Source organism: Mirounga angustirostris, unplaced genomic scaffold (genome assembly GCF_029215605.1).
Source record: "Mirounga angustirostris isolate CCGP_5_RB_7025 unplaced genomic scaffold, mMirAng1.0.hap1 SCAF_9, whole genome shotgun sequence".
Lineage (NCBI taxonomy): Eukaryota > Metazoa > Chordata > Mammalia > Carnivora > Phocidae > Mirounga > Mirounga angustirostris.
In genome coordinates, this window is record NW_026991717.1 from 63,126,732 (window position 1) to 63,140,371 (window position 13,640).

The 13,640-nt window shown below is 49.2% G+C and overlaps 1 long non-coding RNA gene across 4 annotated transcripts; it reads right to left on the reverse strand.

The window, feature by feature from the left end:
* Nucleotides 1-2,630: 2,630 nt before the first annotated feature.
* LOC123862351 (uncharacterized) lies at nucleotides 2,631-4,885 on the reverse strand. Of its 4 annotated transcripts, none has more exons than XR_010405055.1 (5): nucleotides 4,756-4,885; nucleotides 3,895-3,996; nucleotides 3,293-3,339; nucleotides 2,876-2,936; nucleotides 2,631-2,762 (listed from the first exon to the last, which is right to left on the reverse strand). It is a non-coding gene; the product is annotated as an uncharacterized LOC123862351 (long non-coding RNA). The 4 variants fall into 4 exon arrangements; XR_010405054.1 differs by having other exon boundaries at nucleotides 3,895-4,061; nucleotides 4,756-4,865; XR_010405056.1 differs by lacking the exon at nucleotides 3,293-3,339.
* Nucleotides 4,886-13,640: the final 8,755 nt, after the last annotated feature.

The window sequence follows — 13,640 nt, forward strand, 5'->3', positions numbered from 1 at the left end:
CTTACCGTTTTCTTTTTTCTTTCTTTTTTTTTTTTTTTAAGATTTTATTTATTTATTTATTTGACAGAGAGAGACACAGCGAGAGAGGGAACACAAGCAGGGGGAGTGGGAGAGGGAGAAGCAGGCTTCCTGCCGAGCAGGGAGCCCGACGCGGGGCTCGATCCCAGGACCTGAGCCGAAGGCAGACGCCTGATGACTGAGCCACCCAGGCGCCCCTATCCATTTTCTTGACCACCAATGGGCAATGGTATGTGAATGACTGTGTGCATGTCTACATAGACCACAGGCTTCTTCCTGGTGGCAGGAACTGGTCTGTCTCATTGCCCACTAGATCCTCACTATCCAGTAAATAACTTGACATTTGCGAGATGCCCAGAAATCTTTGTAGAAGGAAGGAGTGCAGAATAACAGAGGAATGAGGTGAGTATCGAGGGATGTTCCTCAAGATAGGCTATCCACCCCCATATTCATTTCTGAACTCTTTCTGAGGAGTCCCAGTGGGCCCAGGCTTTTGAGTGGCTAAATCAACCTTGTTTCCTTTTTCTCCCCCAGCCGAAGTCTGGAAGTCAGATTCTGCAGACTTTCAAAAGACTTGCCTTGCTCACTGCAGGAAGATTCAAAGCAGCAATATGGGGGGAAGGGGCGGGATTGGGGAAAGGGCACCCCCCATCCCGACGCTGCAACAAGTGGGCCGTGAGCAGTTTAGCACAGTGGACCAGGCAGAGGGCCACCCGCCTCACTCAGGGCTGGCCACGGGCGGACCCCAAGCTCCCCAAACGTCTGTGGGTCCTCAGCACCGTGGTGAAGGGTGTTGCCAATGGCTGTGGGTGCCTGAGGGTGCAGCCAGGGTGGGCTGAGTCAGCAGCCTGCTAGCTTCCCTCTGGCACCGCTCTGCCAGCCACAACCCTCCCCTTCCTGAACAAGGGGCCGCGAGGGGGAGATGCGCTGTGGGCTGCTCTGGTCTCTTCTCCCGCTCAGCCCAGCCATCCGGGATGAGAAGGGGGGGAGCTTCGAGGAGCAATGGCACAGGAACAGCCTGCAGTGTTCAGAGATTAGGACTCCAAGGAAGTTCTGTCGGGGAAACTCCCCCTCGGACACTGCTCTTGCTTCCAGTAGCTTCGGCCTGCCTCCTCCCACCCCCGGCCACAGGAGTACGTGTGTCCCTCTGCAAGCCACGGCAGCTCTCTTTTATTTTGAAGCGCTTGGCTCCCCCAGGAGCCACGGGCCAGAAGCTCCCCCACGGAAGCCTCGGAGCCTGACACAAAGAGGTAGCCTCTCCCCAGTGGTCTCCTCTCGGACCCTTGAAACCTGGGTCAGCGCTCTTTGTCGCTCCCCCTGCGCGTAGCCTCAGGACTGCCAATCGCCGGCTCCCGGCACACAAAGGCTTCTCTGTTTCTGGCCAGGCTGGAGTCACATGCTTTCACTCTTAACCCCAGAGCTTGAAAACTAAACACCCACCCTCTTTGGCCCCAGATGACCCTGTTTACGTCTGCAGAGCCAATGGCAAACAGCAACAGTAGTGAAAACTTCTGTCGGGAGGGACTTCTCGGCTATTGGTGTGAGAGAGCAAATCTTCACTTTGTATAACGTGAGGACTTTAAGAAGTTTTGGGAAATGACTTACAGGGGGGAAAGAAAAGGAAAAAAAGGAAGCCAGCAGCCTGCCCCAACTCCTCTGTTTTCTAGAGTATCTCTTACCAGAGACCCCGGGGGCTCAGGATAAAGCTCGAAATAAACAGAAAATGGTGAGCAGAGTGTTCACGGCTGAGGGGGAAAAACAATCTGGATTTTCTTACTGAGATCCTCCTTTGTTTAACCCTTAAGGAGGATATTTTTATGAAGGATATTCTCTTCGCTCCATGTCACTGAAGATAGGAAAGAAAGATTTCCTTCCTTGATTTCGGGGAGGAACCCGTGGAACTACGGAGGCTTCTGGAGAGGAGGTCTGGATTGATCCATTTCAAAGTTTTGGGTCAGAAGGACTTGCATTTCTGTTTTTCCCTGAAGATGTCTTTTCTTTCAGTCTATGTGGTAGCCCGTGTTAGTTGTAAAGGAAGTCAAGTTTCCTTTGATTGTTCTTACCCCGATCAAAGTGGTAGAAGTTGAAGGGAAAACACCAGAGCCCAAAAATGCTGGTAACATTGGAGATTCCAGATTAGGTAGCAGAGCTGGAGCCAAGCGAGCCAGTTCCACGGCCTCGTCCTCATCCTCGGGGTCAGTGAAATTCTCTAGGCAGGGAAGGGCAAATGAGTTTCATCTGTAGTGAGAAACCAGCAGCCAGCTGTGTTAAGAAGGATTCTGATGCTCCATCTAGGCTTAGCAGAAAAGAGTGCCATGACTAATGAGCAATGTCTGCTGGACACGGAGGAAATAACAGTACACATTTGCTACCCCTGTCCTTCCTTGTGTCCTCTCAGAAAGTTAGATTATTGTACGTATATGAAGAGAAGTAGCAAAATGGGCAGGAGGGAATGGTGCACAGGATGAGAGATGATGTAGCTTGTGAAACATTGTATTTAGTCCTGCACAGTAGGTGGGCCATGTGACAACAAAATACGAATGACCAATGAAATATAAGCAGAAATGATGTGTGGTGTGTCACCCCCAGGCTGGGGCAGAAAATGCCCTTGTGCCATTCTTTACTCTCTCTTCCCATGTTCAGTGATTGAGGAGGCACCTTGTTCCGGATAGTACAGCTACAGCGTGGTGTCAACTGTCACCTCGGGTCTCGGAGGACTATGTGGAGTAGAGCCCCCAGCCAACCTGGAATGAACAGCCCACATAAGAGAGAAATAAACCTTTTTTGTGTTCACTGGAATTTCGGAGTTACTTTATTATTGCAGTATACCCTGCCCTATCCCCGCTAACATAGTTACCAAGGAGGACAGTTTTTTCTTTTCTTTTTCTCTTTTTGTTTTCTTCCCATATTGGAGATCACTATTTAAAAAAAAAAAAAAAAAAACACCTTGAAAATCAATTCTGGTGTATGTGAGAGTCGCCAGTCCAAAAGACACCAATTTTGCAATAGGGATTCCAATTCTGCAAAATAGTGAAAGTAATTTGAAAGTATAAGCAAAATACAAATATAGTATATTTTAAACATAACTTCTAGTACTAGCACTTACTCTACTAGTATTACCATCACTGCCTGGGGCCAGACAGGATGGCAAGAAGGATCACTTATGGAAAGGAGAAGAAAAGGCTTCAGTTGTTAGCCCCAGGATTTTGATTTTCAGAGCTTGTTCCTACTGGCTCTGGGCCTACTGTTCACTTTGTCTCCTGTCTGGTCTTACCTGTTTAGTCCTATCCCCAGATCCAGAGATCTCCAGGCTGGAGAAATCTAGATAGAAAAGGTAAAAGAGACTGTAGCAGTTTAATCATATGTCGAAGGATTTCTTAGGGAAAAGTGCCAATTACCCCCAATCACAATTAACAAAGTATTTCCATGCCAGGATCTATTCACCAACCTCTGCCGGAATGTTTGTACAGATGGTTCAGTTTACACATTTTTTAAACACAGGGTTTATTGATCAGTTTTCTCCTTTTCTTCTCAACTGCTGTTCTTCCTTCTTCCCACCACAACAGTGAATATTTGCACTACTGTGCAATTGCCCAATCTATTCTCCCTCTGCCGTGGGCCACTGCCCATCCCCATACTTCCAAGGCCTGTGCGGCGTTCACCATGATTATAGCCATTGAAGAGTTTGTTCCTTATTCTTAGGTTCTATAAATCTTTGTGTCTCTGATGATTTTTTTTTTTTTTTAGGAAACCTTCCTGTAAGTGCAATTTCTGGGTTGGAGATGGAAGGAACGATAACTGCTATATTAGAGCCCCCCCCCCCCCCCCCGCCAAATCTCAAAGGTTTAACACAAAAAAAGTTTCTTTCTCACTCACACATCTGTCTAATGTGGATGTTTGGTGTTGAAGGCCTTCAACATGGTGATTCAGGGATCCAGGTTCCTTCCAGTTTGTCACTTGGCCAACTTCAGCACGGACCTTCAGAGCCATTACAGATGGGGGAACAAGAGGGAGGAGAAGGCACGTCTGCTCCTTAGCCACGTCTGCTTGGAAATGATACACACCACCCCATTCATTTTCCATTAGTGAGTCCTAGTCACATGGGACCATGCTTACTGTAAGGGGACCTGGGAAATAGAGTCCTCGGCCGGGTGGGCGCTTCCCACCATCATCCACACGCTATGGAAGGGCTCAGAATTGGTGTTCAGCCAACCATCTCTGGCCACAAAGGGCTTTCCAAGTCTGTGTGTTTTAATTCCGCAAGGAAAGTCCCATGCTCTTTTGGGTCACACGATTGACTAAGGTGGTTACAATTTCACCACTTACTTGATCCCCTCCTTCTCTCATCACCAAGCTCAAAGTGAATCATTTTGATTCTGATGATGTGACTTCCTGCCCTGTGTCCATCTTTCCCCTTCCACTTTTACCCAGTGTCTTGACAGTCTTGCTTAGTGGAAATTTCCATCCTGTCTCCTCTTCCCTTTTGCGGGGCAAGAAGTAATTTTTGCTGACTGCCCTCATTTACAACTCTGCCCTTCTCCTGCTCCAGGGTGCCCTCCCCCTTTCTCCAGAAGCTGAACAGCTATCCCTCTGCCATTTGAGCCTTCTCCACAGGGCTTACGCTTTGGGGTCTCCTTGGAAACCATCCCCCTCCCTATCTTTTGGGATTTTGATTTTCAGAGCCTGTTCCTACTGGCTCTGGGCCTACTGTTCACTTTGTCTCCTGTCCGGTCTTACCTATTTAGTCCTATCCCCAGATCCAGGGAGTGTGCACAGTTGGTCTCTGGCTGGTTTCAGTGCCGATCTTGAAAGGAAGACTTGGAGCTCTGAGCTGATCTTTGGGTCTGGCAGGCTCTCCTGCAGTAGGTGGTTATGTCTGGCCTGGTACTTCTAGTCACCACCCCCCTCCCCAGATCCTGTTGACTCATTTTAATAGGGAGGAAAGAGGGAGAGCAGGGACAGAGGGACCATGTTAACTGTGTCTGTACACTTTCCTGAGCACTACACTAGGTTTTCTGGGGCAGTTAGAATTGACCGAGTACAATGCTGAGCAACGCTAATGCCTTGGGAAAACTGGGAAACTCCTGATTTGGGCCAGGAGTGACTGCCCCACATTGTCAGCTCGAAGAACCCTTCCAAGACCCCTGGGATCCAAGGTTCTTCCCAAGGAATAACCTCAGCCACTAAGCTTCACCCACAGGAAGGCAGCAGGTGGGCAAGTTCCCCTTTGTCACCGGCCACTAGGAAGTGTGCCCAGGGGCAAGTTCTGAACAATCCATCACCTTCTTTCAGAATTGGTGACTTGCAGGTGGTCTAACAAGAGATGCTAATGTTCTTCTAGCCCCTCTCTTTCTGAGCTTCTCCCTCAGAAGAGCCTCTGAGAGTCTAACTCCACACAGGGTATTGGCAAAGAGATGACACAGCTAGGAGTTGGCTGATTTCTGACCTGCCTCATACTTCAGCTGCTCTCCCCACCTGCTTTCAGGATAACCCTCAGGAACTTTTTTGGGGGGGGGGAGGGAAGAGGAAAGACACCAATTTCCTTGAGAGAGGTGGGGCAGGGGAGCAGCCGAGAGAAAGCTGTTCTGTCTGGAAAGGAAGCCAGAAAGGAAGACAGAGTCTCTTTGAACTTCTCTCACCAAGCTGACAGGAAAATTGCAAAAACACCATCAGACTGCATCAGGATGCAAGGGAGCAACCAGGAAGGCATGGCTCCTTTGAAGGCTTCCCGCTCTGCGTGAGGTACAGCGTCTGGAGGGGAACACCAGATGCCGTGAGGCGCAAACCCGGCTGCTGGGACCGACCCCACGCTGGAAACAGGCTCAGTGGTGTTGTTATAGAATCCCCCACCGTCCCCGAAGCCAGAGCAAAGGTGCATGTGAGAAGCAGAGGCTGATGAGCTTCTCCTGGGGAACCAGGGAGGACCAGGCAAGGACCAGGTGAGGAACACAGGGGTCTGCCGAGAGGAAGGGGAGTCAAGCAAGGACAAGGGCCATCCTGGGTTCCTGGGGAGACTGTGCCAGTGAGTCCCAGTAATGATCCAGAGGGACTGGTACCCTAGGCAGGGGGACTGGAGAGGTGGGGAGTATGAGCAGAACTCTCTAAGTCATTTGTGGGACACAGTGCCAAATGAAAATGCAGGACTCTGGTCAAAAAATCATGAAGAATTTTTTAAAAGATTTTATTGATTTATTTGATAGAGAAAGAGCATAAGCAGGGGGAGCGGGAGAGGGAGAAGCAGACTCCCCGCTGAACAGGGAGCCTGACGCGGGGCTGGATCCCAGGACCCTGGGACCATGACCCGAGCCGAAGGCAGATGCTCAACCAACTGAGCCACCCAGGCGCCCCAAAATTATGAAGAATTTAAATATGGCAACAGCAGATATGAAACCAAGTGCAGGGCCCTTGTGAGTGCTGGGCCGTGTGCCGCTGGCTCAGGTGACATGCCCACGAAGCCAGCCCCGGGTGTGAGGTATCTTGTGTGCAAGCCTGCAAGCTCCTATGTAAATGGACGCCAAAAAGATGAGTCCAGGCTGTAGAAGTGAAGGCCGGGGGGGGAGGGGGGGGGCTGGGAATCCACACTCCCTCAGGCGTCTTTTGGTTTTAAAAAATATGGGAAAAATAAAGACTCTCCATTAACAACACGTTTTTAACTTTTTAACAGGCCTTCACATCTCTAAATCCATATAACAAAGGTGACAATTTTATGAGCCAAGTTATGCATAGCACATTTTATGTTCCTAAATGATCTAAGTGATTTTTGTAGGTCCTTAAAGGACACTAAAAAAGTAAGTGTAGTGGAGGAGAAGAGAATTGTGCGTATTTTTATTTCTCCATCAAATGACCGTATTTCTTTTACAGAAAAGTCATCCTTCTCCCCCTGTTCCTCCTTTTGTCCAAAATGTCTGGACATTTCTCATTCCTGGTCCAGACCAGTTTTGTCTGTGACTTGTCACTGTGTCTTCTCTGGTGGTTTGGAGACCCCGACTCCCCAGTGTGGTTAGAGCTGGTGTCACTTGGTGGGTCCCACAGTCTCCCCACCCTCAGGTGGGCAGTTATCCCCTATAGCAAACTCCTTCTGAGCACAGAGCTCATGGAAAAGTGAAAGATCTGGTCCTAGAGCTTGAGGAGGGAGCCAGGGACGGCGGTCCGTTTCGACTTCCGTCTCTGGGTAGGGAGGTGAGAGGCAGGATTGTATCTGCTTCCTCGGGCGGGATGCACCTCTCCACCTGCAGCTCTCCACCTCAGGGAACAGGGACTGTCACTCTGAGCATGTGGCCACGTGTTTTCTCTCCTCAATGGGACTTCTCAGAGGAGAGATGCACCCACCATCCCCTAAAATTTGGAGACCCTGCCCAGTGGAAGGATCTGTCTCCCCTAAGGTCAGGCCAAACCAGTGAAACCTTTGCTCAGCAAGACTGTGAGACCATGGATCTTGTCAGAATAGGATGAGGGGTCAACTTGAGGACACCCGTGCGCTGCCCAGGGGAGACTGTCCGAGGAGAGTCTGGGAGCTAGAAGTAAACTTAAAAAAAGCAAAGCATTTCCTTTCCACCCAGCCAAGCCCTGCTTCTAACAGCAACGCCAACAGCTTCATAGCAGAGAGACTTAGGAGAGCCCTCAGGTTGCCTCCCCGACACTCCTTTCCACTCCCCTCTTCAGGGCTGCAATGCTGAGGTGGACCAGAACCAGGGGCCCTGGAGAGTTTTTGAGGGACAGGAAAAGGAAGGCCCGCTGGGGCCTCAATCTGAAGCCTGCCTCACCTGCCCTTCCTGCTGACAGACGCCAGCCAAGCTTAGCAGCCTCCCTCATTCCTTGCCACTGCCCCTCCCCCACCCCCCCACTGTCCCCACCCCCAGTCTGGGGCCACATAGCAGCCTGGAACAGGAAGAGGCCCTATCAGGGACAGTCCCCCTCTGGGCAGGACCAAAGGTCAGGGCCGAGGGTCTGGGGGCCCAACGGGAGGCCCTTCCCCACTGGCGGTGACGGCAGGCAGCCCGCGGTGGGAGTGCGGCCCGCGGGTGGCAGCGGGCCCCAGGGGCAGGTCTCATGCCCTCGCGGCCAGGGTGACTGAATCTGCCAGCTGTGGGGCCCGCCCGTGCCAAGTCTGCCCTGGCTCCGTCTAGTCGTAATCGATGCTGGCGCCAGGCCAGGCCCCCTGCCAGCTCGGTCACACTCGGCTAAAGCGGGAGGCCCAGCCCATTAACTCCGCGCCAAGGTCCATTGTCTGGGTCCCTGCCCGGTGGTTTATTTACGCGGTTTATTTACTCCGGGGCTGGCCGGGCGGCCCGCGCTGGGAGGAGGTGGCGGCGGGCAGGGCGCGCAGGCGGGGAGTGGGGCTCCAGGCTGCTCGCGGGGAGGGGCCAGCCGCGGCATCCAGAGCCCCAGGGCAGGGCACGTTGGGGGGGGGCTTTCTTTTCTTTTCTTTTTTTTTTGGAAGCCACATCAAAGATTCCCAGTAAAGTCAGAGCGGGACAGATGCAGTAGACACGGGATCCTTCACTCCCAGACAGTGGCCTTCAAAGCCTCTACAAGAGTTTTTTTTTATTTTTTTAAAGATTATTTATTTATTTATTTATTTGGCAGAGAGAGAGATAGCGAGAGTAGTAACACAAGCAGGGGGAGTGGGAGAGGGAGAAGCAGGCTTCTTGCCGAGCAGGGAGCCCGATGCGGGGCTCGATCCCAGGACCCCGGGATCATGACCTGAGTCCAAGGCAGACGCTTAAGGACTGAGCCACCCAGGCGCCCTCTACAAGAGTTTTTAACATTACATACCTTCTTGTATTTTTTTAAGTTGGCATTTAAACTTTTCATCACCAGTTGAAATAGTTCTAAAGGATATGCTTTCTAGCACTTTATACATTGTTTTTTTCCCCACTGTCTATGTGCCTTGTTTTGACTCTATATCCTATATGACAGCCATTATGAAAATTCAGAGAAAAATGAATATTGATATTTTATTTTATTTTTTATTTTTTTTTTTATTTGCGCGCGCGCGAGAGAATGAGAGACAGAGAGCATGAGAGGGAGGAGGGTCAGAGGGAGAAGCAGACTCCCCGCCGGGCTCGATGCGGGACTCGATCCTGGGACTCCAGGATCATGACCTGAGCCGAAGGCAGTCGCTTAACCAACTGAGCCACCCAGGCGCCCGAATATTGATATTTTAAAATAAAGATCTTTAATCTCTCTTTGAAGTGTCCAATGGAATCTAAATATCATAGCCATTTGGTAGCCTCCATTATCCATTTAAAAAAATAGAGAAACGTCCCAATTCTTTAATAGCTGGAAATTTACATTGTTCCTTCCACAAGCTTGTATTTCCATTCCACTCTGTTACGGATTTTCTCCACAGGTAATATATTTTTCATGACTGAAAATCTTTCATTGAGTAATACATCAATAAAAATGTTTAAGTTAAAACTTACTTTGTTCATAAAGCTGTATTAACAGGGACGCCTGGGTGGCTCAGATGGTTAAGTATCTGCCTTCGGCTCAGGTCGTGATCCCGGGGTCCTGGGATCGAGCCCCACATCGGGCTCCTGGCTCAGAGGGGAGTCTGCTTCTCCCTCTCCCTCATGCTCTCTCTCTCTCTCTCTCTCTCTCTCTGTATCTCTGTGTCTCAAATGAATAAAAAATCTTAAAAAAAAAAAAGCTGTATTAACAATTTTTGTTTTGATTTTAGTTGTTATAATGATTAATGCTCTATTGATGAGAGCTATGCAACTAATTGTCAAATTTGACAATATTAAACATAAAAAGTAAATTTTTATCAGAAATGCATCTCTAAATGAGATGGGAAGGGCAGATTCTCTTCTGCGTAAGTGTGCATATATGTAGATGACCACTGCTTATTGCTAGACTGAAGGTTCAGTGTCTATTTCATTCCCATGATAGATTTAAACACTGAGAAACCTTGTTCATACGAGCAAACAAACAAATACATAATAGATGGAAACCAATGAGTTTTGTTATAGAATGCCATTCGATTCTTTGAACTTCCAAAATATATGCCTCATATTATTATCACATCTTTTTTAATGATCCGCTGACAGTGTGATGAGCCCTTCCATTTGGTTGAAAGCAAATAACTAGAAACCACCTGACTTGCAAAAAGACCTGTTACCCCATCCTTAGAGCCCCTCAAGGTTTCATACCTGCTCCACAATGCAGTGCCCTCAGCGGGGTTACAGTGAGTGAGAGATGCAGCTTTCTCTTGGAAAGCTCTGTTTCCTCCAGGGGGTGTGAAAGGGCACGCCTTGTCTTAGGTGCCTTTGTAGGAAGACCACTTTTAGGAAAAAGCATAGGAAATGGAGGATCAGAAAATGGATTCTCTTCAAAATATCTTGATTCACAACTCCTGGGGTATAATAACCCAATTTTATGACTAAGACAGAAAGTTTACTTGAGGACCAGAACTTACATTTTAACTTACATTTTGATTCCTCTGCTAGGAGTGAGCTCCCAAAACCAGTATGATTTAAATACACAGATGCCTGTGGTCACTGCTCCAATTCTTCCCGGCCCTCAGCCTGCCCTTAGCAGAGCTAACTGCCCTTCCTCAGGCTCCTACCTGCAACCTGCTACTCATCATTACCATTTACTGAGGGTCCCTTCAACTAAGGGAGGAAAGCAGCTGGAGGCTGGGAGAGACCCTGTTCATCCGAGTTAGAACCATTGTCTCTCGCAGGGTCCTAGCGAGGTAGTTTCCAACCAAGTGGCAAATATTGAGAGGTGTCCCTCCCATATATTTATATATTTATAAATCAACAGTTACCACTATCAATCCATTTATTGTGTGGTTTAAACTTCGAGATTTTGCAAACATAAATATATAAATAAAATAAGATAAAGTTTATTTTATTCCCTACACCCATGGATATCCTCACGAACCTTCTTTAGAACGAGATGCCCTAAGAGCTTTCACTCAGGATTGCTCTCAAACCCCAGGGAACGTGTGGGGGAAGGGCAGGAGGTGGTACTGGAAACTTCCCTCTGGCCCTTTCCAAAGCATGACGCTCCACCGTCCTCCAGCCCATATTTATTAAGATCCTGTGCCAGGCACTGTGCTGGGTTCTGAGATTACAAAATGATACGATCTCCTATTGCACAATAGTTCAAACAGAGTCAACACAACTGAACTATACATTTAAAAATGGTAAAGGTGGAAAATTTTATGTTATGTCATTTTCCCCACACACAAAAAAAGTCTCTGCTCTTAAAAAGATTATGGAGTAGTGAGGGAAACGGAATTCGCTCATTGGTTTATCCAGCAACTTTTAATTAATGGAGTTCCAATCATGTCCCAGGCCCTGTGCAGGTGCTGGGGAGAAGCCTATAAGCAAAACCAGGCACCGTCAGGCTCTTATGGAGCCGACCGTCCACGGCCCAGCAGGAACGTGCATCCACACTGCCCCAAACAGTAACTACTCGCCACGCGTGGCTGTTTAAACGCCTTGAAATCAAATAAAATGTCAAATTCAAACCCCAGTCTTGCTAGTCAAATTTCAAGTTCTTGTCAGCCACAGTCAGCTAGTGCTGCTCTATTGGCTAGGATAGCTAGAGAACGTTCCCAGCATTGCAGACAGCCCTAAAGCACCAAGTGTGGGCAATGCCATGGACAGGATGAGTCAGATCATCAGGTCACGCCCCTGTCAGCCTTTCTGGTGCCTTGATGGCAATTTGTAAAAGATTTTCCCCTGGGCTGATGCAGCTCCATGCCAGGGATAAGACTTGTGGAGCAGAGTGCCGTCCTGGGCCTAAGAAAAGTCAAAGTCTGGAGAATAGGAAGTGTAAATTACCGTGTTAGTTACCAGGTCCCCAGAGGTAATAAAAGACTCAGGAACTCCTAGTTATGGTCTAATCTCCTCTCCAGCCAATGTACCAGGCAGCCTTGCTCATGCTGTTTTCTCAGGCTCTCCCCATCTCTGCAACTAAATTCCCTTCATGGCCCAGGTAAAACACCACCTCCATGTTCCCCACAGCCTTTCTTGAGCCCTTTATGGGGCTGATTTGCATTTATTGAGCACATACTGTATTCGTGTTATGGGTGGGTCTGGGCAGCAGAATATGGTGATGCAGCCACAAGATGAAGATGGAGGGACGCCTGAGTGGCTCAGTTGGTTAAGCATCTGCCTTTGGCTCGGGTCATGATCCCGGGGTCCTGGGATCAAGCCCCGCATTAGGCTCTCTGCTCAGCGGGGAGACTGCTTCTCCCTCTCCCTCTGCCTGCCCCTCTGCCTACTTGTTCTTTCTCTTTCTCTCTCTGTCAAATAAATAAATGAAATCTTAAAAAAAAAAAAAAAAGATGAAAATGGAGCCTCTAGACTTTCAGTGTAAGTGGTTTTAAGTCCCAGAACCACGTGGCCGGCCACAGTAGCTTCACCATCATCAGTACACTCTCATCAGGCTCTGCACCCGGCACACCTCCTCTCCTGACCTGCGACTTCTCCTAACTGTGCCTGACCCGTCTTTGTCCCCACCTCCTGCCTCGAGTCACACATCAAAGACCAGAAAAAGACTCACTGAAGGAGTTATTGTCTCAGTTATCCAACTTGAGAAATGGTGAGGCTAAGCCTCCCTAGAAGTCTCCAGAGATTCTCTAAAGAAGCTGGAACGTAAACAGCCACCTACCCAGCCTAGCTCTTCCAGAAGACAGAGACATGGGCCGGTCTCACTCTTCTATGCATCAGAAAATCCACCTCTTCTGGGTGAGTTTCAGGAAGGGTAGGTACTGCTGCCTGAGTTCTGGAGTGATGGAGATGTATCTCAGCAAAATACTTCCTGCAAGCGTCTGGCCAGCTGCCTCCTCCAACCTTCCGGACCTGCCCAGGGTTAGACGGTAATTTCTTCTCCTGTTTTCACAGCTGGGGCCTCGTGCGGGCAGCCTGAAGGCTCGTCCCGGCTCCGATGCTGGGGGTGAGTTGGCCCAGTGAGAAGAGAATCAGTGTGGGAGTTGGGCCTGGGTTCGGATCCTGATTCTGCCACCAGTCAGCCCAGTGAGCCATGGGCAAATAACTCAACCCCCTTGAGCCCTTTCTTCTTTATTTGTAGAATGGACAACAGTACCTACTTCACAAGTTGTTGAGGGACCTAAATGACAAGAAGTCTCCAATGTATGGTTTAGAGCTTAAGATCCTGGCTCTGTCACTTACTGGCTGTGGGACTTTAGGCAAATTACCTAGATGTTCTGTGCCTCTGTTGTCTTTTTACATAGTAGGGGGACCCTAGCAGAGCCGAATATAGAGGGTTGTTGTGAGGAGTACTTAATGTCTGACACGTGTTGAGAGCTCAGTGAGTGCGGGCATTTATGGTCTCACGTTCCCAACAAACGAGGTAAGCAAGGTAGCTACTTCCCAGTGGCTCAGGTAGGATCACATACTTGGTGTTGGTGAGACCTGAATGAGAATCCAACTCCCCCACATCCTAGTCCAGGCTTCAGATCAAGCCCCTTGTCAAGACCTTGTGCTGGCCGGTTCCCTGGGCCCAGCCCCAGGCTCTCAGAGCTGCTGGATCGTGAACAGCTCATCCCTGAGCCATGGCTGCTGGCTTTGTTCCCTTTTGGAGGGCCTGGGGAGGCTCTCCATGTCAGTCCGTGGCTTTGTCACTTGTCCCTGCTAGAGTCT